The 24,444-nt window shown below is 41.8% G+C and overlaps 1 protein-coding gene across 9 annotated transcripts in view; it reads right to left on the reverse strand.

Annotated features, from left to right (window-relative positions):
• ELMO1 (engulfment and cell motility 1) overlaps positions 1 to 24,444 on the reverse strand; it is a 521,109-nt gene that overhangs the window by 118,648 nt on the left and 378,017 nt on the right. The window contains exon 1 of one of the 9 annotated variants that reach the window (XM_019802334.2): positions 12,828 to 13,214. The exons of the other annotated variants lie outside the window; for them this stretch is intronic. The gene's annotated coding sequence lies outside the window, so the exon portion shown is untranslated. Of the gene's footprint in view, positions 1 to 12,827; positions 13,215 to 24,444 lie in introns of those variants that run through there. 9 annotated transcript variants of the gene reach the window in all.

The raw sequence follows: 24,444 nt of genomic DNA on the forward strand, positions 1-24,444 counted from the left end.
ACCAAATACCACAGACTGGGTGGCTTAAACAACAGAAACTTATTGCCTCCTAATGTTGGAGGTCAGAAGTCTGAACCCAAGGTGTCAGCGGGGTTGGTTCCTCCTGAGGGCTGTGAGGGAGGGATTTGTCCCAGGCCTCTCTCCTTGGCTTGTAGGTGGCCATCTTCTCCCTGTGCCCAAATTTTTCCTTTTTATAGGGACACAAGCAGATTAGGGCCTATTCTAAGGACTTCGTTTTAACTCGATTACCTTTGTAAAGACCCTATCTCCAAACAAGGTCTTATTCTGAAGTACTGGTGACTAAGACTAGCGTCTCATTTTTTTGGAGGAAGACAGAATTCAACCCAAAACATGCATCAAGGTTACTAGGCAGGTGTAAACAGCCACCTGTGTAGTGCAATCCACCATCAGTGTGGCCGGAGGACAGCACAGGCTCCCATCAGGTCTGCAGGGACATCCTAAAAGGCCCAGCCTTCTACCTCCTGGAAGGGCATTGGTGTTCTTTCTTTCCCCTAGCTGGCCAATGGAAGGGCCAACGTAGGGGCTTGTGAAGGATTTTTCTGATCTCTAAGACTAAGCCCAGACATTTAAGAGACCACTCTTTGACACTGTCCTGCTAGAGTCCAACATTTCCCTCAGCTACCCACCAAGGTTGTGGGAGAACAGCTCCAGTGATGGCTGAGGTACTCACATGGGGCTCAATCTGCTCCATGAAAAAGAGACAAGTTCCCATCCATCATAAGATGGCCTTAAACTATGGAAAGTCACATCCCTGATCCTGTCTTCAAGCGCAGTGGTCTCCTCCCCATTTTGAAAAAAATCTATGTATATCTCTATGTACACATTTTTTTTTTAAAGATTTATTTATTTATTTGACAGAGNTTCCCATCCATCAAAGATGGCCTTAAACTATGGAAAGTCACATCCCTGATCCTGTCTTCAAGCGCAGTGGTCTCCTCCCTATTTTGAAAAAAATCTATGTATATCTCTATGTACACATTTTTTTTTTAAAGATTTATTTATTTATTTGACAGAGAGAGAGACAGCCAGTGAGAGAGGGAACACAAGCAGGGGGAGTGGGAGAGGAAGAAGCAGGCTTCCTGTGGAGGAGCCTGATGTGGGGCTCGATCCCATAACGCCAGGATCACGCCCTGAGCCGAAGGCAGATGCTTAACCGCTGTGCCACCCAGGCGCCCCTCTATGTACACATTTTTAAGTTGATGGTTGAAATTTTTCATCACAGTTGAAATAGGTTGCAAAGAACATAATTTTCAGCATATTACAATATTGATAGAAAAAATAAAACTGTTACATCACTCTTTTAAATGTAACCTTGGGTATACATACAATAGGGATTTTATACCCATAATTACTCATTTAAAAATATATGAATAAGCTCTTTTTTTAATAGTTGGAAATTTTACATCATTTCTCCTTTAATAACAGGTCTGCAAACTTTCTATGTAAACGGCCAAATACTATTTTAGGCTTTCCAAGCAGTCTCTGTCATAGCTACTCGATGATGCCACTGTAGCATGAAAGCAGTCTTAAACAGCACACAGATGAATAGGCATGGCTATGTTCCAGCAAGTTTTGTATACAAGAATAGGCAGTGGGCTGGATTTGGCCCGTGGGTCACTGTTTGCCACCCTGTCTTAGAACTCAAATTCCCATCCCACTTCCTATTATTCCCACACTACCTCAATTCTACTCATACAGAATTTTAGCATGATAGAATTTTAGGCTTAAAAGTCAACTGTGAATCATACTATTACACTTCTCTGAAACAAAAACATCTATATACTAAAACCTAATTTAAAATACATTTTCTGTGAACAGGAGGCTGTGATAAAAATATTCTTCCTCATTGAGTTTAACAGTACCATTATTAATATAAAGTAATTAGAACAAATACATTACAAATGTTGATGATTATTAAACCCAAGGGAAAGATTCTATTGGGACCCCATCCCTTATTAAGATGGGAACCCATTTATGGACCTTTATTTGAAGGACCTGTCACATTGCCTCTGTGCGGCTCTCAGAGAAGGTTTCCACACTTTGCGCCACACACCATCGTGAGACCTGATGGAGGTGAGAGGAGGCCTTTCCTTTGTCAAGAAGGAGCAGGCCACTAAGAAGGTCACAGGTGCCCTCTCAAGATGGATTTTAATGAACAGGTGAAAACTGAGAATGTGGAAATGAATCACCTTAGAACTATCTATGCCTGCCTTTCCCTTGAAAAGTCTTCATACTCTTCAGGGGAATGAGCACTCCAGACTGAAGACTACTTTTCTAAAGCATTAGTTATACATCAATGTACAGGGAGTGACGCTGAAATGAAAGCATTAGACTTCAGAAAAAGGAACACAGGCTTGGGACTCAGACCTGGATTTGAATCTCACTCTGCCAGTTACAGGAAGGATAATGAGCTAACTCTCTACATCTGTTTCCTTATCTGTAAAATGGGATATAATGCCTTTTAACATTGCTCTTAATGCTGCAATGAAATGTATTAGCATAAAGGACGGAGGTCGAGAATCGGTGCTAAAGCCGCCCTGAAACCTGCCCTCCGTCCTATTTAAGATAGGGGGATGAGCTCTTTGATAAAAACCAATAACCTAAGAGGTGTGGTATATTTATTCAATGAATATTATTGAGCCGTAAAAAAAAAAACAACCAAAAAATAAGGAAATTCTGCCATTTGCAATAATATGGATGGACCTTGAAGGCATTATGCTAAGCGAGGTAAGTCAGATAAAGACAAATAAGGTATGATCTCACTTATATGTGGAATCTAAACAAACAAACCACCACCAACAAAATACCAGACTCATAAAAAAAAAAGAGATCAGATTAGTGGTTATCAGAGATGAAGGGTGGGGGGAAGGGGACCTGGAGGAGTGTGGTCAAGAGATACAAACTTCCGGTTATAAGATACGTCAATATTAGGGATGTGATATACAACACAATAACCACAGCACTGCTGTGAGCTATACAGGAAAGTCAAGAAAGTAGATCCTAAGCATTCTCATCCAAGGAGAATTTTTTTTCTTTTTCTTTTTTTTGTATCTATATGAGAAGATGGATGTGAGCGGAACCTATTGTGGTCATCACTGCACCTGTGTGAATCAAACCATCATGCGGTACATCTTAAACTTACAGTGATGTATGTCAATTAGTTCTCAATAAAACCAGGGAAAAAACTGTATCTTGACAGACCGCTACATGTAGTAATTTTAAAATAACAGCTACATTAAGAATAATTTAAAAAAACAGCTTGGAAAGTTCCATTAAAAGGACCTACGCATATGTAAAATGCCTAGCACCTAGAGGACACAATTTTTATAACCACACCAGGCAAGTGTTTCTGACATTGCTCTGCCTTGAAGCCAGTGACTGGGAGTGAGCCTTTACAACTACACCAGGGATGGGAGAGAGAGACAGAGCCACACACTATGGGTGTGACTATTGTAGCGTTACTACAGTGTTCAGAGGGCTAAGAGATTTTCCCACCCCTTGCTACTCATACCTCTCCCCAGGTCACATGGCATTGCAGCAGCTCTATCACCATTGTTGCAAAGTCTTTCTCCCTTGACAATTCTAACAGTTCAGAAACCTTTGGTAAAGTGAAAATTTTGGGGTTTGTCTATGTTTCATCTTCCAGGCTGCTTTGCAAAAAGGAGGATAGTGGACAGCTCTTGAGTTTGGTTTTATGGATTAGTTTTTCTTCATTGTTCATTTTCACCTCTGTGCCAGCAAGGCCATATAAAGTAGCAGACCAAGAGGAACAAAGGCAAAAATCAAGAGCAGTTATTGGCCAATTTGTTTTTATCAATCACTTCAAATTGTTTTTAAAGAACTCTTACAAGAGCCCAACTTTTAAAAAGTGGATCTTTATTCCTTATGTAAATGGACAGGAAAATGAATGCATAAGTGAATATACAAATGAATTAGTGAATACAGTTGACCCTTGAACAAGGTGGAGGTTAGACGCGCCAACACAGTTGAAAACTGCATATATTTGTGACTCCCCCAATACTCAACTACTAATAGTCTACTGTTGATCAGAAGTCTTATCGGTAACGTAGTCAAATAACACATATTTTGTATGTTATGTGATTATATACTGTATTCTTATAATAAGTAAGCTAGAGAAAAGAAAATGTCATTAAGAAAATCATAAAGAAGAGAAAATCCATTTATAGTACTGTAATGTAAAAAACCCACCTGTAAGTGGATTCAAACCTGTGTTTTTCAAGGGTCAACTTATATAAATAAGTGGTTCATTGGGAATTTTGTTATTGTAGCCTCTCAATTCTGGACAACTTTGAGGCTAATGATTGCATGAAAAATAAACTTCCATGCAGGTTAATCCATAGATGTTCAGATTATTTATGCTCATAGAAAATATCAAGACTTAGAACTGATAAAGAGCAGGCATGCAGCAAACAGTGGTTGTTGACTGAATTGAGAGAGCAAGGGAAATGTAAACATTGTCCATTGTTAACACACACATTAACAAGTCAATTAATTCCTCTGAGACTCACTTTCTTCACCTATAATAAAGTAACTGCACGTTGCAACCCTTCCCTCCCCACCCAACGGCCCACTGAGCCCAGATGACAGCCCTATGCAGCCTCTATCAGAACACCGAAGTTGTCACCAGATGGAATCTATTTGCCATTCCAGGGCTCAGGATTCTTTAAGATCTAGAATGTGATGGGTTTATAGTAAATAGGTACTGGACATAACAAAGGAAGACATCACCCATTCTCCTTTCTTGACAGAATACGTAATTCAGGAGTGTAAAGTACATGGCTAGGAGGGACGGGGAAGAGAAGAAAGCTACCAAGAAGTGCCTGGGAACCTCCATATGAAAGAACAAAAAATATGTATGTTTTCCAAAGCCTTATTATGTCTTCATGAAGAAGAAAGACAGAGTTGGGGCAGGATGGCTAAAACTTGGCAATCCAGAAAGATTTATGGGCCATATGCAGAGACCAAGAACATCTTTGACTTACAAATGTAAAAGTCACCAATTATTCATGACAGGTCACAGCCTTCCTGAATGTCACAAGGCATCTGTCAAAAAGCACAATATCATTTGATCTTGACTGGCTTCCAAAATCAGAAAAGCTTATATCACTATCCTGGAGCTTCTGGAACTCTCGCTCCAAAAACTTGTTTCCAGTGATTCCTCCTCTAGAAACATGGCTAAGTTGTTAAGAGATAATAGATTTGAAGTAATGATAGTAATATCTTATATATATTACCTTATGCACAACCCACAGAGCACATGGGATATGTTAATTTATTTGTTCTCTGAACATTTCTATGTATCTCATAGGATAGATATTATCTATATCTTGTACATGAGGAAAAAAGATACTAAAGATTGGAGAGGCAGTATGGCAAGACCTAAATCTTACTACTGGCTAAGCTGGGACTTCACCCTAGGCTCTTTGTTTTAAGGGCAGTGTCCTTTTCCCTCTGGGTGGCCTCTGGTGCTAGCAGGGCTAGGGTAGTCTCTGAGGATTCAGGATAGTGATCTGAGAGCACACAGTATGTGCCCTCCTAGCACTCTAGCTGTCCAATTAGAGAACCTTCCATAGCCAAAGAGCTGAGCTAGACATTCTCTGAGATACTAAAAATAAATGGCTTTCACCCAAGGAATGTAATCATACTATTTTCTCCTTGCAAAGTGCATTATGGTGTACTCAACACTTACAGAGATACCATAATTTAATTTTCATTCACCAACAGCCTTGTGAGAAATGCACCTTTACTTCCATTTTTACAGATGAGGGAACTAAGGTTCAGAGGGGTTAAGTAGTCATCTACCTAGTCCTCAAGAAATTTTATGGAGGACAGAGGGATCTCCCATCAAGTGGTATTTGCAAAAACTTCTTGGGTCTACTTTGCAGATATATTTGAGCCCGGCTTATTTAATCCAGAGTGGGGGCTTTTGTCCATTGACCCCCTCTGTTCTCTAAAGCTGGAAGGGTGTGGGTACTAGGAAGAGTGCCAGTGGACCGTACCAACATAGTATCCCCAGAGCCTAAGCCTTGGATTGAACCCTTAACATTAAATGGTCTAAATTGATGCTCAGTACCAATGTGGGTGGCTTTTAGACCAGTTCCTAATTTGATATCATTCTTTGTATATGATAAAACTTCTATAATGCATATTTTACATTGCTGGACCATTAGACATGAGTGAGCTCCATCTCAGCTGCTAGGACTTGTGGCCTGGCTGGCTCTACTTAGAAATGATTTGCCCAAAGGTCAAGTCTGTCAGTATGGGCTGCCAGTATGAAGGCCTAAGTTCCATTAGCTGATGGGTGCTTCATTCCAACAAGGCAAATGGATGTTAGAACTGCCCCAGATGCTATCTCAAATGTTCAGCTATAAAAATTCCAACCAAGTCAGAATGAAACTTTATTTCATTATGCTTCCAGGTCTGGGAATGATGCCAGTGAACTGCTCTCCTTGACAGGTCTCTCATCACTTATAGCTCAAAGGAAAGGAAAAGTGAGCTCCCAAAGTGCCAGGCTGCAGCCCCCCTTGTCAGATGGCAACACCTCCATGGAACAGCTGAGCAAGAAGATGAGTAAAGAACTGACGTTCCCTTATCCCTGAAACCCTGCATACTGATGATAATTCCCTGTGTGTTCCTTTTCAAAGTATTGCACAATGCACACAGCTGAAAAAAAGACATAGGAGAGGGATGAAAATCAGTTTCAGCTGTAAGCCAGTTCTGATTGCTTGGTAGTGGCTGACTTCGTGCTGTGTTAAGAGGGATTCTGAGGCTCCATCTGGGTACAGTGGAAAAGATTGCTATGATCCATGCAATATGGGCCTAGAGAATAGATTGTTCTGAAGCTTGACCTTGGGAATCACCAAGTCTAAACTTCTTTCTACCCATACTGTGGAGCATAAAGGTTAAATGATTTACAAAATTCATTTGCTAAACTATAGACAATAATTCAAGGCCTTAGGTTCTAGATTACTGCTCTGTCATCAATACTTTTCTAGTCCTGGATTTCTAGAATATCATAGATTGTTTAAAATTAGCTAGCAAATTAGTGGACTTCAAAATCTTGTGGCAAGTCAAAGATAATTATCATAATGCTAATTTCACTTCTGTAATATACTGTTATTTCCCAGTGTCTCTGTGCTCATTGAAATCCCACAGCACTTCCTTCCACTCATGATAGTTCTTGGTGTGGCCAAACATCAGCAGATTCATCTCATAAGTCATCTCGCTCTTAGATTCAACCCTGCCTATGGTTTAATCTACTTGGTCTGCCAGTGTTACCTCAGAAAGATGATAAGGTCCTGCCATGAAAAGAAAGAAGTTGCCAAGGGGCCACATAACTTAATCTAACAAACATTCGTTGAGTGCTTAAGTGCACAAGGCCGATTCTATCCAACGTGCAGGAAATGGGTATAGTTGGACCAAAAGGCATCCTGATGTTAGGGATGGTATTGAACAGTATGGATTTTTTTTCTCCCTTTCTCAGTATTTTGGGAGATTTCTAGAAGACCTCTTTATCAACCGAAGGTTTAAGAGGACCAAACGTAGACTGAGCTTTATCCTTCTACGTGCAGATTTGGCTGCAATTGTCAATGTCAGGACATCTCTAGGAGGCTGGGACTGGATGCCTGTAAGAAGGCTTTGCAGCATAATTTTGATCTAGCTTCCTGAAAAGGTTGATTACATTTTCATAATTGGTTTTACATCAAAAAAAAAAACCCCACAAAACAACAACAAAAAAACCTTGGGGGAGTGGATAAATAGAATAACATATGATGTTGAAGGTAAGGATTTTAAGACCAAATTAACTGTAAGAACTACTTAGTCAATATTTACTAGCTAAACAAAATTTGCAGAATTGAATAAGAAGACAGCAATTAAATCATCCCTTAGCCTCAATTTATACTTGTCTTCATAAAGAATTTTCTGTTTGCAGCAGAGTTACCCTCTCAATCAAGGTTTGCTTAGCTTATTATTAAAACTAAACCCATGTGTCCTGAACATACAGAGTTGAAGGAGGTGGTCCAAAGTGTGGTGAGAGGTGGGCCCACAATATTTGGGGACAGAAAAATGCCACAGATGGTGAATGTTGACTTTCTGCAATAGGACATGGCACACCTTTTAATTCCCCCATGCCAAACAAAGTAATGGAAAAACCAAGATTTTGCTACATGTTGAGTGTTCTACGTACAATGGTTAAGGGCAAAAGTAAACAAGTTTGTAAATATTAATATTCTATTTCCGTCTCTGTTGCCAGGGCTAGTCTTCAAGGTACTTCATGGGGGTGGAAAAGAGGAAGGTGCCACGGCGCAGGGATGAGGTAGAAGTCATTGGCCTGGTGCATCAGGAGAGCTCTTTAGAGCCCAGCACTGCACTGTCTAGCAGACTAGTCACTGGCCAGTAGGGCTGCACAAGTGACTTACAAATTTTATTTAATATAGCTAATTTATATTTATATTTATATTTAAAATATAAATATAAAATCTTTAAAAAATAAAATAAAATAAAATTTATAGACCTGCTTTTTTTTTTACTTTTTAAATGTGATTACTAAAAAAATTGAAATTACATACATAACTTGCATTATATTTCCACTAGACAGTTTTGGTCTAGAAAGAGATCTGCCATATTATCTCTGTAGGACATTATTTATTTTTTTTAAAGATTTTATTTATTTATTTGACAGAGATAGAGACAGCCAGCGAGAGAGGGAACACAAGCAGGGGGAGTGGGAGAGGAAAAAGCAGGCTCCCAGCGGAAGAGCCTGATGTGGGGCTTGATCCCAGAACTCCAGGATCACGCCCTGAGCCGAAGGCAGACACTTAAGGACTGAGCCACCCAGGCGCCCCTAGGACATTATTTTTTGAATAGCTATTGAAATTGTCTTTACACATTCACATACCTAGTGTAATAGTAGAAAGTGCATAATATTAGGCATGCACAGCAAATAACCCATGTTTTTGAAACCTGCTATTGAGATCCCTACAGATTCTTTTTCCATCTAGCAATGTAATCTTGCTTGTATGCTCTGGTCTGCTATTTCTTTATATGTCAAACTAGAAATTTCAAGGACATCAATAGTTTTTCTTCTTCTGTCTAGTGGACTGACTCCTTCCCCTCAATTTTTCATTAGTAAGTCTTCAGTGGGAATGGCAGTTTATAAAACAGAAATGGAGATGCTCTGAAGTGGGAGTGGAGGACTCCCACCCCTGCCACCCCTCCCACCCCCCACTCCACATTGCCCCAGTCCCATCAATGTCCCCAGCTCTGAGCGACAAGGTTTGAAAACTATGTCACATTCAATGATTTTCAGGTCTAATCTTCTGAGTCTTCAGCTGCTCTGCCACTACCTGGAATCTCTTTCTGAGCTGGGCCTATTCGCAGGGTGTTCAGAAAGCATGGTAGCCTTGGTGATTCCCACATCCATTGAAGGTCACGCACACCCCCAAACTGACTGCACTGTCGTTCCTGGCCCTTCATGACCCTCACTGTTGCTACGGCAACTGCAAATCATTCCTGGCAAATGCGAGCAAAGGGCAGCCATGGAACTGATGACCTTCCGCCTCTCACAGATGGCCCAGGAGAAGCCGCTCTCATATAGAAACTGACCTAGTTCATATCAGTCAAAGAAACAGTCCTTGGAATGAGGTGGCATATCATACAATAACACAAGGGGATAAACAAATGGGGCATTTTGGTAACGAGGTTTTACTTACCTCCAACGTCTTTTCCTAAATGACATTATAAAGAATTCACCCAACCACCCTAAAATGCCTTTCTAATTTGACTTTAATTATCACAGTGATGGTTGAATTCAATTCCCCATGGCCTCATTCCACTAGACAGACTGATAGCTGAGGAGACCTCCTTCCCTTGTCCATTCACACTCCTTCCACCCATGGATGCAGCAAACAAGTAAATCAACATGTGTGAAAACACAAACCACTTGCCACATCCTCGCTTGGTAAACATGGGCAAGTTCCTTAATATTTTGGTGACTCAATTTCTTCATCTAGAAATTAGGTATATAAATCATCCTGTTGGGGCTGCTTTAAAGCTTTAGTGAGTTATGACGTCTACATACATTGTATTGAACAGTGCCTGCCACACCGTAAATTCTTGAGGCAGGTTAGCTTTTCCCATTGTGACTGATTACATTCCAATTGCTAGGAGAAATGAAGGATTCTATCTTTCCAATTCTCAATGCTGAATGTCAGAGATTGGATTTAACATATTCATATTCACTTTGGCCTATCGGGCAACTCTGATGGTCATGTGACAATCTCAGGGAATTCATTTTTCTTTATCTTTACATTTAAGTTTCCTACATCCCACAAATGCCATGAAGAGGCAGTATGAAGAAGCCTTCTCCTTCAGGAGTGGACTGGTAGCTGTTCTGGTAGCTTGAAGGAACATGTTCATTTCAAGTCCTGTGACCCTAGTTTCACCAACACCACAAGCTGAGAAGTGAGAAAACCACCATGTTCTAGAGTTAGTACCAAGACTTCTTCATTCCAACCTTCGGTGAGAACATGCAGAACCTCATTCAGGTACTGAAGCCACCGCTTAGGTCAGAAGTCAACTGGCACAGGACTGTGGCAGTATTTAGTAGTGGACCCTTTGCAAAAAGGAGATAAGAAACTTGAGGGTATAATAAATTCTTGGGTATTTACCTGGGATGGAGATCCCACATGACCCTGAAATGGGGGCTGTCATCAGAGTATTATGTGATCATGCATTCATGTATTTTCTAAGGGCCAGGGAGAGTTTCACAGCTTGCAAATTCTCAGACATCCATGATCCAAAAATAGGTTAGTAACTACTCTTAATTTTTTTTAAACATTTTTAGTGCTTCCATAAAAGGCTGTTTCTTCTCTCATTCTTGCCAACAGGTGCCAGTGCACTCGCATCAGTGACGCTACTGGGGGAGAGAAGAGACCAAAAGAGGATGGAGGGTCATTCTAATGAAATGACGTCACTTAATGCACACCCTCTAGAAACCAGACTTCCTCAAAATTGGGTGTGTGTCAAGGTGTACCTAGAAGTGAGATGTAATAGGGAGAGTTCCCGTGCACACACTTGCTTCCGGTCAGGTGGAATTCTCCATTTGGCACCCCATCTTGAGTCTCTTGGGATCAGAGGACAGCCTACATTTCTAGGGGCCCTTCAGCTAACATAACAGGTCACTGATCTGGTCAAGTGACTGGGTTTCCCTCGGCTGTGTACTGTCACCCACGGTGAAGAAACTTGGACATCTCCTCCCGTGGCATCAGGTCAGAGGGGCAGGTCAGGTCTCTTCTACGCCCCCTCCCCCACTCTGCTTTCGGGTCTTCTCCAGGCGAAACCTTCCTAGCTCTTTTGTTTCTTTACCCGCTCATCACAGAGCCCATTTAGGACACAGTAAATTCCCTTCTATAGCCACGTGAAGACCTACAACACTCTCTTCTGTCAAAAGGATGTTGTTATAAAGGACGAGCCGGGAAGATTTCCCATGTTCAACTAGTTCACGTGCATATATTTTTGAACCAGATAATAATGCTTTCCTCTCTCTTTCTCTCCGTTGTTTGCACCCAAGTGAACTGTAAATAGAAGATGTGCAGTGTGCTGTCAGTGCTCCTGGCACATGAGATAGGGAATTACATTTAAAAAAAAGTAACAGTGATGAAGCCTCAAACCAGCAGAGACGCTGGGGAGAGGTTCTTCAGCAGAGATGGAAGCCCCAAGTTCAGCCCCCGCTCTCTGCACCCACGCCAGAAGCAATGCGTCTCCTCTCCATGTTCGGAAAGATGATAGTTCCTCTGGAATCCTACACTCTGCTTGAGCTCTGTCTTGCCACATATATTTTTAAGTTTGCGTCTAAAAGGGTCTCCAAAAGCAGTTTTTCCTTCCCCATGCTGCCTCTCCATTGCCTGTTTACAGCACTGCTTTCTTATTTTTTCCTGCTTCTACCCAAAGAAATTGAGAACTCCATCACCAGTGTCAGAAAATTAAACCCCAGGGAGCAAAGCAATAGCTCAGAGCAACCCTTGCCTGGCGAAGAGCCAATCCTTGAATATAACTTTGCAAACCCTGTCTGGTTTTCAGGGCTTGAAAAGGATGCAAAACAGAATCATTTTGAAGCGTGGTTTTGGCAGCTAAAATCCCTCTGACTGTAGTTCAACTCATCTTTGGAATTAGTTTTTAAAAAGAGAGAGAACATATTTTGATTTAGAGACCGGTTTCATGAAAGAAGTCAGGGGCATGACCTAGCTCAGTCGCACACTTCCCAAGCCGAGATCAGCAGAGCATGCAGAAGAGATGCGCCCTTCTGTGCTTGGGGGTCTGAAGAAGTGTTCGACAGACCACTGTAATAACATCTCTCTTCACAATGCAAACACCAGCAACACAGTCAAGCTCCTCACCGCTCAGCTCCGTGCCTGCACATTTCTCCCTCTTCCCAGCAATGCACAAAGCTGACTCTTATTAATTTAGTTTTAAAAGCATCTTCTTTTGAAATGGATCTATACCCAGGCAGATAAAGCAAAATTCCACACCTCATACTAATCCTAACTAGACAAGCCAATGGTCCAGTTATAATAACACAGTCAACTACAGATCCGATCCTACCCAAGCACCGCATGCAGGCTTTGGAATACAGAAGCTCACACATCACAGGAACCCCAGAATGCCTGTGCTTCCATGTGCCTGTTCCGATTCATAGTTTTCCCGGCAGACAATAGGACAAAGCTGCATTTCAGCTCCGGCTGCTAACACCAGCGGACAGATGTGTAAGACTGAGGTGTACTCACCAAGCTCCTGTAAGTCCATCTTTCCCAACTACAAATACTGCTGCTAAGCTGCTGCCGCCACCAGTGCCTTAGAGTCGTCCCCCAGAAGAACAATGTGATGGAATACCAGATGGTTCCTGAGTAAGCTTGTTCACCAAATAGGTTTCCAGTTGAGCCATGTGAATGGAGACCTGCCTCACACCTTTGAATGGTACACACTTCAAGTCCAGAAGAATAAGCATGTAGCTTTGCTTATGTTTATGGAGCTCGAGCCCAGGGGTGCTCCGATTGGCAGGAGTCGCAGAAAGATCAGCCAATCGAAGGGAGCCTCCATTTCAGGGAAACTCCTGCTCATTTATTTAGCATCTTCAGAGATCATCGGCTTTTCTAGGAAGAGCTTTTCTCTCATAGTATCACAAGAGAAAAAGAATAACTGCATTTCAATTTCGGTGCCCTACGCTCTTTCATCAATAGGCATAGAGCTCCTCTTGTTGGTGTTCCTCAATACCTCCACTTTTCTTATGAAGAACTTTAAAAAGAAAGAAAGAAAAAGAGTAAAAAGGAGAAAAAGAACGAGCTGGTGATGGGCTAGAGATAGTTCATATTCATCAGCCTCCACCTTGTTGGGAGAGAGGAGGGGGGAGCGCCTGGGCTCAATAATTACTGATTCTGTTGCCATGGAAACAGACTGGCTGCAGAGAGTTGGATTCGTGTAGAACATCTGCTGCCAGACCCATAATCAACTGCAATCTCATCTCTCCCCCTCTCCCTACTTTTATTTGATTGTGAGTTTGCTTTCTCTCTTCTCTCACATGCAGTTTTTGTCCAGAAATGGCATGTAACTGCCTTACTTTGTACACGTAGCACACACACGCCAGAGGTGCTCACATGCCCAGAAACGCGTGCACACAGGAGTGCATCCTAGCAGGACTCCTACGGAAGGATCTGTACTCTGATTCCTGTCCAGAATGTAAACAGACATGAATGCTGCACCTCCACACCTAATGAAAATTTACTGTAAGTTAACCTCAAGAGTGAGTGGGGTGTCTTTTAAGATACTTGTCACCTAATAGCCCTAAAGTCCCCACAGAAAAGTTTGCAATGGCATTTCTCAGAGCGCACTGTGATGGTTCCTAGCAAATCTTTGTAATGAAGTGATTAAACGGAGAAGCTTGTAGAAGATTTTTAAGCACAAAATATTTAGGCTCAGCTTCTCTCGCCCTAGCAGCTCACAGGGCACCCTGAACATGGGGAGGGGGGTTCTCCCTGGGGATGTCCTGAGTCCATTTACATTCCCCCCACTCTTCTCCTGTTTGCTCCAAATTCTCCTAGTTACAGGTACCAGAGTTAATATCAGACTCTGGATGTGCTATCTTTCTCTTTAACAGCAGGGGCCGCCACTGAGCAATGAATGGCTGCATGGCCAGGTCAGATACAAGAAAGGACTGGGATGGTGGCAATCTCACCTGTGTGCCTGTCGGAGCCTTCAACTCTACACAGACTGACTGAAGACGGCAAATGTCAAAGAAGGCTATAACTCTGGCTTAAGTTAGAGAGAAAGGAATTATTCTCTGTTCCATCATCATGAATATCAAGGAGAACCTTCCCTTTCCTAAAGGTCTCTGCAAACCTGGTGCCCTCAAACCATCAATGACATGGAGCAAGCTTCAGAGGGGACTTTGCTCATCTCTGGCTCTTGAAGCCAAGGTGAACTATCCACCTACCACACACCCGCAGTTTCATAAGCAACAGCAGCCCTGGGCCTCCTTTATTCTGAAAGGACTCTCAGTCCAAAACCCGTTCCCCTCTATCTCCAAGTGCTCAGCTCTGGCACAGTGGTCTCAATGTTGGATTTGTCCCTTCAAGAATCTGACTCCTGGTTTTCCACTTTATCTCTTTTTGGATAGGAGCCTGGATAGGAATTCTCACCTACGTTCGTCTTCTCTGGCACCCAAACCCACCTCTGGCAATCTTTCTCAGCTCTGTCCAGATGACATCCACCCTGAAGGATGGTGGATATCTCGGGTTTTTTTGACTGCCTTTCTGGAATATCTCTAATCTCTTCTGCCTACTCTCCTCTGTCATGAGAACACCTACCCCCTCCCCTTCCACCCTCCTGAGACCATCCAAATCACCACTGTTTTTATGCAGAAACATGGCATTCCAACCTGGTCTTTCCTCAAGCAAAATTTAATCATTTGTTCTACAAATACACAGCGAGTGTTTATATGCCAAGCTCTGTGCTAGTGACCAAATAAACTGGCGTGGTTTTTGCCTTAGGGGACAATAACTTCAGCAGAGGAGGAAAAAAATATGAAAGTATAACTTTCATATAGAATATAAAGGAGATCTATGTGCCATGAGCACAAATGAAAAGATTTAACTTAGTAAGGTTAGGAAAAGTATCTCAGAGGAAGTGATTCTTGAACTAAGATCTAAAGGAAGGGTAAAAATTAATAAACTAAAAGTGATGGGAACAGTGTCTCGGACATAAGGAATAGCACATGTGAAAGGCCTGCCTAGATGCACACTACCTAGGAGGGAGCACAGTGTCTTTGAAAACTTGAAATAAGCCAAATGCAGCTGACAGCAGTGAGAGTGACTGAAAGGATGGCATGAGATGAGCTTGGATGGTAAGCAAGGCTAGACCTGTGGGGTCTTACAGACCACATTAAGGACGTTGGCTTTCATCCTGTTAGCAATGACAAACCATTGAAGTACTCCATTAAATGATCCCCTGCCCCCCTCCCCCCAAACACCTATGTAACTCAATATATGAATCTATTTCAAGGCATCTGTATCTTGTTGGACTGTTCTAGTTAACATTTACTGGGCAATTAATAGTCCAGATAGCATTCTAAGCACTTTATATGAATTAACTGATTTAATTCTCACAAAAATGCTGTGAGGTATTGCCATTATCCCTATTGTACAGAATGAGGAAACTGAGGCATATGGAGGCTAAGTAGCCTGACCAAGTTGACCAAGATACAACATGGCAGAGCTGGGATTTGAACCAAGGGATTCTAGCTCCACCTTCTTTAAGTGTGATTTACAGGGATCACCCACATCAGAATCATTGGGAGTTCTCCTCAAAATGAAGATTGCTGGGATCCTACTGCATCCTTCCTGAACCAGAATCCTGGGGAATGGAGTCTAGGAATATTTTCTCAAGCTCTCCAGGGGATTCCTACACACACCAGAACTTGAGAATCACTGCTAAGAGGTGTTTGCATAAAGGAAATGAATTCATTTTTAATGTACAAAAAGGAGAAGAGCGCTTTTTTTTTTTGAGAATGGGGAGCTGGGGTGTCTCACTACTCTAAGCCATCTCAAAGGACACATCTATATCAGACCAAGGTTACCTTCATTTGATTAACTACAAATTCTCAAGTTGAGGGTGGGTACCACTGCAGATTTGGGGGCTTGGTAGCAGGTATGTGAAGAAAGAACATGGGATTTCTTAAAGACCAGATTCACTAGGTGGGTAGAGATGCTGTCAGACCCGCCAGCAGTAAGACAGGTAGATCAGGTAGTATTGTGGAGACTATGAAATGTCGTAAGTTTTCTTCAGGTAATTTTTCCTAGAAAGTTTATTTTTAAGACAAAATTCCAAGGTAGACAGAGAATATTTTTTGTCCTTCAGTCTGTTCTATCCTCCTCCTCTATTCAAAAGCTAGCAAGCAGAGCCTTTGGTTCACCAAACTAGTCAAGGTGTTAGTTCTGAAAAATAAGCTGCTTCACCTACATTTCCACAGGGGTCACTTTATACCAAATAGCTATGCGGTCTTTGGGGAAACTTCCAAAGAATTTTTCCATGGAATCTTGTCTAGTAGTTTTGTTAACTGAGATCACAGGCTGTTAGCTAATTTGGCCATTGCTGTGTATTTTTTCCTTTCTAGACTTGCAATGAAAGAGTCTATACAAGCCTCAGAGCTGCTGTTGAACCTCAAAAAAGGGAAACCTGCATTTTATTGGTCTGATACACAAACAAAGCCCCCAAGAATTGGTATGAAGTATAATGGCCCTTCACTATAGAGGCTCAAAATGTATTATCAGTGGCATGTCATCACACTTCTGGACACATTCAGATTTATTATGTGCTGTCAACAGATAGAAGGGAATCACAACAATAATCTGGAAGATAGGGGGAAAACCACCCCTGGGCATCTGAATAAAAATCAGAAGAAAGCTCTTTCCATTTCACCCCCACATTACAGCCTGTATTCTCTGCTCTGCGTTGGGCAGGCACTGCTCGTACCATTTACCCTGCACTTTCTTGGGGGTAGATTTGAGCTAATTAAATTCTGTTTCTTTCCATAAACATGATTTAGTGAATATATTATTACCAAATTTGATGTATAATTCATATACCTTTGTAGTGCTTTTTAAATAAATTAAGAAATCAAAAAAGAATTGTTTGATGGTATGTATTTTTGGATCAGAAAATAAAGTGACTGTTGTAGAATGATTTCTAAACTACCTGGCTAAATTTCCCTTAGTTTCCCTACAGGTCTTAACTAAAATGAACACCATTTACAGTGAGCATTTAAAAAGGAGCTGAACCCCTTCACGTACTGGGTGATGGAAAGGTGGCACTAATAGTAAATCCTTCCATTTTCTTGCTCCTGGTCCCAAACAGATTACTTCCATAATCTGGGCATCCATTTCATCAGGCTGCATGTTCATCCCTGGTAAGGGATGTGATGGTAATGACTTCCTTAGTTCATGACATGGCTACTCTGACCCCATTTTTGTTTGGTCAATTGATTCTTAAGAAGGAGGTCATTAGGGTCAAATTGAGCCTCAAAAAAATTCTGAACATGTAGGGTATATATTGTAGAAGGCTTACCTCTAACTACATCTTAGCCTTCTCAAGGCACACTCCCTCTCCTGACCATATACACAAACATGCATGCACGTGAGCATATGCACGGACAAACACATGCACGTACACACACACACACACACACACACACACACACACACTGACTTCACTTCCACCCTAAATAGAAACGGGCCCAGTAAAGCCCAAACCAGACTATATCTCCCAAGGATGTGAGGTAGTGACTCTGCCCTAATAGGTCAGAAGTGTAATTACTACTGGCTCAGTTCAACTGTTTTATTTCATTCAAGAGACATATTTCTTTAGTGAGTTGGGCTTAACCAGCAGATAGTTATCTCTCTCCTTTTTTTTTTTTTTTTACATGGTGCATTTTAAAACCAAAACATACGCAAAACTTCAACTAAACATGGCCAGGATAACTTTTACTTATCTTTTTACCCCCAAGGGGAGATGATTGTAACAATATTCCATAGGAAATCCCCACACAAAGGTAGATGCTTCTTTTTTTTCCTACCCTCATGGGGAGAGGACCAAAAGCAGAACTTACCAAGTCTGCTATTATGGGCCAATACCATTAAAGAAATGCCCATTCTCCAAAAAGGGAAACTGAGACCCACAACATTTAAGTACTATGTCTATAGTCACCATCCAGTAAGGGAGAGACTCAGGATTCAAACTGATGTCTGTGAAGTACCATAGCACTCTATTACACCACTGCCTCCGAGCTCCCATAAGCAAGTTGTCTGGAGCAGGTGGGATTATTCCAATAGCATTCTAAGGCCGACTTATATTTTGTATATCATATTTATGAGACATTAATGTGAGTAGGTTTATTTCCCCTGGACTTTGCCATTTTTGCACTTCCCATAAAAATGCCTAAAATATAAGCAAAACCTACAAACACCAAAATAAAACCAGTTCTACAAAATGCAAACACGTCTATAAATAAATCTTTCATTCTTTCCTCCTGCAGAGCTTGACTTCTGATAGGTGACTATGATTTGCATTCATGTGGTTGGACAGTCAAGGTTTGGAAGTCCTTGAGGTGTGATAAACTTGACCAAATGGAACAGACTGACCTGAGACCAACATGGGGGCCAGAAGAGCAGGGACCAATGTGATGCCTCTGTTATAATTCTGGAGTGCCTTCAAAGGAAGAGTTGGGGAAATTCTGAAAGCTTATCATCTTGCCAGCTTGAATCTTCCAAATATACCATGGAAATGCATTCCAGAAATGCAGGCTGATGAAAAATCATGCCAAAAGGAAAAATGAAAATGCCAAAATCCTTAACTCAGCCTTGCCAAGCATGTCCACTGGCAATATGGTGGCAAAACGCTACTGGGCCAAAGGTAGGATATTCTTTAGGTGACACAAAATGAGAAACAGCTTCTTCGCCATTAGGAAAAGGGAAACTTTGGGGATGTTATCACATTCTTCTTGGTTTTCAGCTCTCATGCATGAGTAAACCTCTTTCAATTCTGAAACACATATCAATTTCACACACAAGTAATTCTACCTTTCGAGAAAAAAAATTAGTTTCTGATATTCTCAATAAGAGAACCAATTTCACAGCAGTTGGTAGAGATTAAATCTATGTTTTATCAAATAGTTAACATTTGATGCCTTTACTTTCTCTGCTCTTTCTGCTCACAGATTCGTGGATAATCCATGGTCCTGGTCTCTTGTTACAATAGGGATTACATTGCAACAGAACAGGGTAAGCCAGAGAGGAGGGGGAAGAATGGAGGGTTTGCTGTGCGAGAGGGAAACCAAGATCAAGAAGGTGAGTAGATGCAGTTCACCCAAGCAAGGAGGACGAGGAGGTTCAAGACATGTAGGCAGTCAGTTCCTGGGGGTCAGGTTCTGAGATGCGAAAGGGGATGGGCAGAGCAGAAGGAGTTTGAGGGCTTGAAAGGGGGTCCAGTAGGTCTGTACAGGGCCAGATATGGAGCCACAAGGTGAAGATACCCCAAGGACCAGGAGGAGCACCATATGGAATTCTAGGGTGAGTCCTGTTTAAAACCAGTTATTTTTACTTTGTCCCATGGTAAAGAAGTTGACATTGCCAGAAGTCAGTCACATTACAACAATGTACCCAGAGTTTCAACGAATATCAGTAACAGCCCAGCACCTCTCTAGGAAAACCCACTCGGAGTGTGCCTGCTCCTGGCGAACCAGCATTGCCGCCACAAGGACAGGCCTGTTCTTAAACTCAGTTCTTCAAGACCATCAGCTTGTAAGAGCCAGATCACTTCAAACTGCTCTCTATTGTACTTCCAATTAAAGGAAGCTTTGAAATGTGAACTGTAACCCTCTAGGCAAGTGATATTGACAGGTTATTCCCAACTCTCACAAAGAATGAGCCCTGAAACCTAATTTGTGCGGCAATTAAATTCACACAAAAATATAATTTTATTTTATTGCTCAGTACTTGCCTGTATCTTTAAGCTAGCAACTGCAGGAAGGAGTTAATTTGATGATATAAATAAAAATTGGCCCCAAAGGGCAATAACCAATCCATTTACATGCAAAAATTCTCCTTTTCCAAGTCATCCTAAGGCAAATATGAAACATGATTTTCAAAATGCATTGCCTACAATTCTCTCGACACAGTGACAGGCATGAGAATTGTAGAGCAAATATTTCAAATAATCACACACGTTCAACCACGAGTAAGGGCTCTTGCTTATATTTGGGAGGAATCTATTGCGTGTGAGACATCTCAGCTCTTCTGTGCATACACAGAAAAAATATATTTCACCAAAAAAGTCCAGTTCGGAAGTAAAAAATTGGCCTCCATTCATTCAACCAAAGTTTAGGAAGTGCCTATGATGCGGGGCGCCTGGGTGGCACAGCTGGTTAAGTGTCTGACTCTGGATTTCAGCTCAGGTCATGATCTCAAGGTCTTGAGATCAAGCCTGTGTCAGGACTCCATGCTCAGTGGGGAGTCTCCTTGAGATTCTCTCCCTCTCCCTCTGAACCCCTGCTCCCCCCTCCACCCCCCATTCTTGTGCACACGCAAGCTCTCTCTCAAATAAATAAATACATCTTTAAAAGAAAAAAAGGAAGTTCCTATAATGCACTTTCACATGTTGCCACATGTTTCCTTCAAGTCTTGGGAACCCAAGAATGCAGACTTAATATCTTAGAAATAAAGACCACTTACTAAGTTTTCTCTTCATGCATTTCTTAAATTTCATGTTTTTTTCCGCAGTCGACTCTGTTCTGCTCACCAGGTAAGCTTCTATCCATACATTCAAGCCCTCCTAAGGAAGGTCCTTCCTCTATGGAATTCCCTCCTTTGAGTTACTTCCATATAATGCATGGGCTTGCGCTCTCGCATGTGTCATGTTACTTCATAATTATCTCTTTCCAGAGCTTTCCGCACTGTTGTGAACTCCTGGGAGTCACACTTATTAACACAACCCCAGAAACACCATCTCTACATGACTCTGATATCTTAGCCCAAAATACAAAATGTTATTGCAAACCTTTATACTTAACAGAAGTTACAAAACCTTTCTGAGCGCTCCTCTGTCATTCTACCCAACATCATGGATAAAGTTAGGATATCTCTGAAAACCTCTCAGTGACTCATTTCATGTGTCTCCCATTCCTCCCTCCTCCCACCCCTGCAACCCCCAGCCTGAGAGGGAAGAGTGAGCGCTGGAAAGCACTCCTGAAACCTCCCTTCTGGAAATGCATGTTTTCGGCAGTCCAGGTGCCGGGCCCAGCTCTGTCTGCTGTCTGGCTCCTTCTCTCAAGGATGTCACATCTGTTCAGAACTCCCTTCCAGTTAATGAGTCTTCCTCCAATGGAGCCTCAGAGGGCTTTTGATCTTTGTACCAATCAACTTCAGGATAAAGATGCAGGGACTGAATAAGCCAGTACAGCTGGCTTAAACCCATTCTTTATTTCAAGGAAGAATAAACAAAACTTTGCTTGAATTTATAACGTGGGGTGTTGAGATCAAAGAATTCCCTCTAGACCAGAACCACTAATCATACCAGATTTGGAGCCTGGTGACAGTTCTACATCCCCATATTTTAAAGTTGGTTTTAAAACTATGACTTTAAGAACATAACATGTGCCGTAGAGAAAATGTACAACATTAAAAACATAATAAAAGAGAAAAATATATAATTAATTACAACATGCAGAAGAAACCATTGTTAAAGAGATTTAAACCTTCTTAGTTTTTATTTTTACTAGTTAAGATGCAATTTTGCATTCTGCTCCCCTACATTTAGCATCATATAAAAAGATGTTTTCTTATATTTAGATATCATTCACAAATGTCATTTTGAATGACTGAAAATTTTAACATATCAATAAATGTGCCCATAAATTAATTTATCATATCCTCTTTGCTGACCTGTGGGTTATTTCCCATGTTCTTGCTGCTATAAATAAAAATGAAATGAATATCTATATGCATACCTTTCTTTTTCTCCCCAGAATGGCTTGATTCTAAATAGCCACATTGTGCTGCATGACTTATAAATGAAGTCATCAACTATTGGTGAATTTCCCAATAGCACTTTGTCCCAACAGCTTTCTTAAAATTCTATTGAAATGTCAAGGTTTCTACCAGTAGAGCAGTAGCAAGGGGCCCTTTGATGTCACTGTGGATGGCAAGCCTTCCTTTCCTTTTTATAGAAGGAGCTCCAGGGTCTTCTGCCCCACATAAATAAGAGAGGGGCAGAGAAGGGGTAACTGATTTTACAAACAACAGGAGGCTGGGTCTCCCAGACTCGGCCACTGCCTGGTTTGAGATATGAATGTGTTTGCAAGCATCTCTGCCCCTGGTCTCTGTGCAGGAGGCACATGCCAGCAGGAAAAATCAGTTGGCTTTTGTCATGTAGTAAATACCACCAAAATAAATTCTTAAAGTGTTTTTATGCCACACACACAAAATTCAATCCCCCCCTTTTTTTTTCTCTTCTGGAAATGGCTTCATTTTTTTTCCTGGTCCTAAAAGAAATCATCACTCTGAAGAATCACTTCTTTGCCTATCCTATCTTAGCCACACAATGCCCTTCACATATGGACTGAATTTGTTCTATAGTTTGCAAAGTTTGTTCTAGAATGTACCTTTTCCTTTTAAAACATTATCAGCTTATTTAAAAAAAAAAGAAGCATTGTTAACTTTCCTTTTTTCCATTAGTGGCTGGATAAAAGATTCATTCCAGGTCACATGTGTTGAGCACCTATATAATTTTTTTGGTAGGTGCCCTGGGGTGGAGGGATGAGGAAGAATTTGTCCTTGTTCTGAGGAGTAAGGGGGAGAAGGTGTAGATAACTAAGTACAGTCCATGACCATGGTTTTCAATGGGTTCCTCTGGGATTCTGCTGTATGGTCTCAAAGCAGCCATGGCGTGGGACAAGGGGTGGCCAGGGACTCATTTTAAGCAAGCTAATTTGGCAAAAGGAGGTTTCAAACTCAATGTATGGCTGAGTATGTTAAGTGCTACAAAGCAGGGAAAAAGAAAGCGTGCCTGAGAGGAAACAATTAATTCCCCCTTCATGGAAGAGCTCTGCAGGCCATGAGCCAGACATTGAGGGATGAAGGGTCTTCCTTGCTGAGGGAACTTGGGGAAGGACAGAGACTTGGAAGTACAAGGCATGCTCAGGGAGCCATCAATAGGATTAACTAGAGGTTAGCAGAGTTGTGTTGAAGAGTGCATTTTGTTTGGAAAAGTGGTTTGCAATGGAATATGGAGCTTTTATTATCATGCTATAAGAAGAGGGAGGCTAAGATCTTTTTAGTGTGGATGTATTATGAGAAGAATTATGTTCTATAAAGGTGTTTCTGGGGGTACCTTGGTGGCTCAGTCTGTTAAGCATCTGACTCTTGTTTCAGCTCAGGTCACGATCTCAGTGTCCTGGAATTGAGCCCTGAGTTGGACTGGCTCCACTCACTCTCTCGCTAATAAATAAATAAATCTTAAAAAGAAAGAGAGAAAGAGAGAGAGAAAGAAGGAAGGAAGGAAGGAAGGAAGGAAGGAAGGAAGGAAGGAAGGAAGAAAAGAAGTAAGGAAGGAAGGAAGTTATTTAGTTAGGTAGGTAGGTAGGTAGATGTTTCTGGTGGGGAGAGAACTTCCAAGTGGGCTGAGTTTCAGGGAAAAAAATTAAAGGACAGACACAGTCTATACAAGAGATGATGGTGTTGGGAAGCAGGGGTATAGCAGGACAAGCCAGGTGGTCCCTTCTTATGCACTGGCGAATCCACAGAACATGGGACCTAGCAGGAAAGGAGGGGAAGCCAAGGATCACCCCAAGGTTCCGAGTCTAAGGGATGAGGTGGAATGCCATGCCACTCCTTGAGTGGAAGAATGGTTGAAGATGGGAGACTATGAGTGGATAGGAAGTAGGAGAGAATCACAAAGAAGGGCTTGGGGAATGCATAAACATAAAGGTCAGTGAGAGGTCATAGTGGTGCCTCGGGAGTCAGGCAATGGCCAGGATCCCAGGAAGCACAGGTGGAGACACGAGCCAATGCTTCAGGGCAATGGAGCGGGAGGAACATTGGGAAGAGACCTGACACTCAGGAGGTAACTGCTGACCTAAATAAAGCGATTTCAGTGGGTGGACGTGGGTGAACATCAGACCACAGGGAGTGGAGGAGGCAGGCAAGTGGAGATGGCATTCTCTCTTGGAAAATTTGGCAGTGCAGGGAAGGAAAGAGATTGGATAAGAACTTGAAAGAGGAACGGGGGTGAAAAAAATTTTTTTTTATGGCTAGGAGAGATTTGGGTAGCTTTTTAGGTTGAAGAGATGAAATCAAGGGG

The sequence above is a fragment of the Ailuropoda melanoleuca genome, chromosome 1 (assembly GCF_002007445.2).
Source record: "Ailuropoda melanoleuca isolate Jingjing chromosome 1, ASM200744v2, whole genome shotgun sequence".
NCBI classification, from domain to species: Eukaryota; Metazoa; Chordata; class Mammalia; order Carnivora; family Ursidae; genus Ailuropoda; species Ailuropoda melanoleuca.